We start from the raw sequence: 4,891 nt of genomic DNA, 5'->3' as shown, positions 1-4,891 counted from the left end.
CCTACACACAATCCTGAGCGATTGAAACTGTGGTTGCTCGCGCTGCACTTGGATATCAACACACCCGAACATGCTCTAATATGTAAGAGAGTGTGCAGTGATAATTTTTTCGAGGATGATTTCAAACACTCCCAGCAAGGACATCGCCGTTATCTGAAAGCGTCGGCTGTGTTTACAGCAAACAGAGGTATGTATGTTTTTTTTTTTTTTACTATATTAGATGCATTGACGTTTTTTTCTCGTCAATGTGTTTCATAGCGTGTGAATGTTTATCACTAATATCTTCCTATTACTGTAGACGTGCTAAAATGTTTTATTTTTACTCCTAAGTATCCGTCTCGTGGAAATTTAGAGTCTCCAGCAACAGACAGTAGCGCTGAGCTGGAGGTCCATGAAGCAGTAGAGTTTTTGGCTAATGTTCCACAGTCACCTCAGTAAAGCAACAGACCTTGATCCAAACGCTTCACGAGACAGTTTTCAGATGCCCTGCTCCAACTCTGCTTACTGCTCCTACGTCCTGAAAGTGTTAGAAACAGGAAAACACCCTCATCATCTGGAATATATTTTGCCCACCCTGCAATACACTCCAACCAGATCTCTGTAAGTGCCTATACTACCAAAGCAAAGTGAAATTATGCTAAATTATGCTTTTGTGTTAGTCATTGGGAAAAATATAATTTAGTATATTTTTTAGATATTTTATAATTAAAATTATATTTTTTAAGGACTTTCCAAAAAGTTGTGCTCCATGTCAAGATACAAGGACAATCCGAGCTGCAGCCATGGACCACGAAGTATTTGCAGCCATTTATGGTGTATTGCTCTGCAACTTGGGTAGAGGCGACCCTGGCGTAAGTTCTGTAATGTTTTTAATATTACAGTTTAATTTCTTTATACACACACACACACAAATTTTTACTTTTTGTTCTTTAAAGAAAGCTAAGTTTTTTGTTTTTTGTAAGTTTTTAAATATTAGGTTGCTGGACCATAAACATATCTATTTTTCTATGTTTATAATTTATACATTTGTATAATAATTACTTTGAGTATTCATGTATTTATACAGGAACTGATCCGAGAATTGGAAGTCCATACTTTATCACATTACAGGTGTGCACAGTTGGTTTAAAAGAAGGAAAGCAGAAAAAATGTGTACACAATGATCTCCAGTCCAGAACAGCATCAAGAGAAAAATGAAACAGTGCACTTAGACTTCCATTACTTCCACACTGCAGAGTCTTGTTCTGGATTAAAAGGACTTCAAGAAGGATTTGAGGGGCAAATGGTTCTTTTCAAACACACACTGGTAAGTTATTTATATACACACATAGTAATGTACATACACATGTACATGTAGGTACTACCGTAGATACATTTATTTCTTTTTTTATCTTTAGGACAACTGGAGAGTGTTTCATTTCTGTCCTACTGGAAATACTGCCCAAAGAACTCCAGCATTTTCATTATGCGTCCATGGTTGCCGCGAACACAGCCTCGCCATCATGACCTCATAATGAAAAATGTAGTCGCCATCAAGCAACAACCACTACTGGTAAGTTGAAACAACATATTGTGTGTGTAACTACTAAAGATTTTTCAATATGGTGTGTGATGACAATGAATCTAAGTTAATCAGGGTTTGAGAATCAAATGTAGACATTCTATTATAGTAATGTAATCCAATACAAATCGTGTAATTTATTGTTATGTTTCATCAATTTTCTTTTTTATTTATAGGTGCATATCCGGTACAAAGTGGTTTTCCCCAAACATACCAAAAGAATGCCGGTAATAGCCAAAACGATTTTACACAAACCACTCAAAAAATTCAGAGAGTCTCTGGTTGAGAAAGTGGTACAGAGGCAGGACACCAACCAACGTTGTTTACAAGGAAAGTTCTTGTCATTTGACTCATCATCACCCATTGCCACAGAACATAGCCGCATACTCACCAAGGGATGACAAGCAAGAAGCAATTGCAAAGCGTTTATCACGATTTGGACACTAGATTTGCTTTTTAAAAAATGTTGAAGTCTGTTTTATATTTTTTTTTTTTTTTTTTTAGTTTTTGTCTGATTTTTTTCTTAATTGAGGGGAAAAAAACAGAAAACACTGTTGCGTGATAGAAACAAACAAAATATTTATGGTGTTAGTGTGAAATATATGGTCCCTACCAGCTGATGGGTACCCCACATCAGTTGGAATTAAACGAAGGTGTTTTTTTTCTTTTTTTTGTCTCTCCTGTTAAACAACTCACGACGAATGTATTTCTCAAATTTGTTTTATTCTTCGTCAAAATAAAATATTGGTTGTGAGACATCAATAGTATGTAGTGTTGATGTATATACAACAACAAATAACATTGACTATGGAAAAAAAAACAAAAAAAAAAATGTACAAATTACCATAGTAACCAAAAAATACCTAACCACACAGCTACAAAATAAGAATTATAATGTATATAAAAAGTGTAACATTGTAATTCAAATTGTATTTCAAATTAATTATTCCTACAAAAGACCAAAGCCTCTTCTGCTTCTTCTGAAGCCTACACATACTGTCCTGCTGGGAGAAGGGTATGACAGTCTGATGGCACTCCGGACAACACAGGATGGAAGAACCACTCCTGTTCGCGCCTTCCCAATCTCTCCCCTTCAGCATCCATTCCAGAACTATCCGGGCCCGTGCTCTAGGCACCAGCCTATATTGACTGTAAAATAAAAAGAAATCGTCGTGCAGTCAATCCCTTTCTAAATATTTAACGTTAAAATATGAAAAAAGATAAACATATGTATATGTAATAATCATACTACACGCGTGATACTACTGGAACTGTTAGGGGTGCCACCAGGTCCTTGGGCCTCCCGGACGGCGTAGTCCAGTTAATTTTTGGGCAAACTAAAAAACACCTCTAACACGCTGTTGCTCAGAAAGGTGGTGGAAATCCATTTTGTTGGGTAATGCAGCGAGATGTAAACAGGGTCTCACCAGCTGACTCAATGATTGATTCTAATGGCGGGATTGAAATGGTCCAGTCGCGGGCAGCATTTCGAGATTCTTCCTCTGGTAGCAATGGCTGGCATTTTTGCCACATGTACTTTCCCTGCGCCTCGCTAGATCTTGCGTCCGTCCGATGCTTGAGAGGTGTAGGTACGCTGCAGCATTCGGAATCCCATCTGCCTAATTTCTTCCTCTGTGTATTCGGTTTCAAAAAGGTAGGGCAGGGCTTAAAACTCCATCTCATCTTCTCTTCTAAGTTCAAAATCGTCAGACATGGCCGCTTTTACCTTTTTAGCTGCTTTTTTTTTTTGTAAGCGAAGACGAATTTTTTCTTAACCGCTCAACTTGTAAACACTTCGACACTGCACTTCCGCTTCACGCCAAGCTTTGACCGGCTTTTCAACGTAATTGCGCATTAATGCGAGCGCCTTCAACGCGCATCACAGAACAGAGCAAGGCGAAATGCTTGTGCTTATAAAACTTAACTTTTTATTTATTTTGAAATGACCGCATCGCTTCGCTAGATAAGACCCTATTCATCGCCTGATATCGCTTTAAGCGCCCTTTGAAGCTGCACTGAAACTGTCATTTGGACCTTTGAACCGTTTAAGTCCCATTAGAGCACTTCATTACATGGGGAAAATCCTGAATGAGCCTTCGCATCAAAAACCCTTAATTTCTTTTCTGACTGAAGAAAGAAAGACATGGACATCTTGATGACATGTGGGGTGGAGTAAATCTGATCAGCAAAAGTTTTTTTAAAAGTGAACTTCTCTTAACACACACTATAAAACAACTACTATGACCATTACTTGTTTGTCAGACGTAAAACTGACCAGAATTTTAATGTTCCTTTCTCATCTTTTCTGAATTTTCTTTAGAAACGTGATCACTTTTGACAGCTTCTGAAGACAATCCTACCTAAAGGTGAATTTGTTTAGTTGGTTAATTAAAATATAAATTTACTACCTTGAATTATTCTTGCAACAATGACATCAACATGCTGTGCAGTCATAGATATTCAATTATTTTATTTATTATAAGATATAAACTGTATAACGTTTCCTTGGGTTTTGTTTGGTCTTCAAGTGAGGATTTCATTCTTGATCGAAAGCTGACGCCTTGTAACTTCCATCTTTCTGTTTTTAGCTTTTCACACATTTAAGAACACACACGGGCTTGCGTAAAAGGAATCTCTTCTTATTTTAATATACATTCTTTCTACTAATTATTTATTGTATCTACTCCTAACAGCCCACCCACAAAAAAATCCACACAAGGCTTCTCAAACATGACAACAACAAAATGACTCTCCGACCAACAAACCAAAGCACCTGGAAGGTGAAGCCGGCCCAAATAAGAACCTTGCAGCGATCAGTAATTAGATAGATGTGAAACTTATGCCACTTGTTTATCATATCATGTATGAAACGCTAAATGGGTATCTTTTTTGGGTGATCCTAATAAAATAAGTAATGTCTTTATTTCTTATTACTCATGGTAACGAGATTTTCCTGTATTTCCACAGTGAATTGTTGATCTGGATGTGATACGGCTCATCCATGTCTCATCGTGTCGGATGCTGGGAAACAGTGGGAGATTAAAAACAGCGAAACACTGAAAGAGTCAGCAACTTTTCCAATTTCCAATATTTATGTAATTCTCAAAACATTTGGCCACGACTGTAGGTATTTTATATTAGCATTTATTTTACTGACAATGTCGAGAGTGCACTGTTGTAGCAGGAAAGTGCATTAATATGATGCGCGAGTGCGAATCTCTCTGCTCGCACAAGGATTTCCTCTGCTGTTATTTGTCATAACATCATTATATTCTATGGGATTAATGAATTTGCAGACAATGTAGTTATCTGTAACTGTCATATAACTGT

The sequence above is a fragment of the Cyprinus carpio genome, chromosome A3, assembly GCF_018340385.1.
Source record: "Cyprinus carpio isolate SPL01 chromosome A3, ASM1834038v1, whole genome shotgun sequence".
Lineage (NCBI taxonomy): Eukaryota > Metazoa > Chordata > Actinopteri > Cypriniformes > Cyprinidae > Cyprinus > Cyprinus carpio.
The sequence above is the reverse complement of the archived record's forward strand: the minus strand, read 5'-3'. Positions refer to the sequence as shown.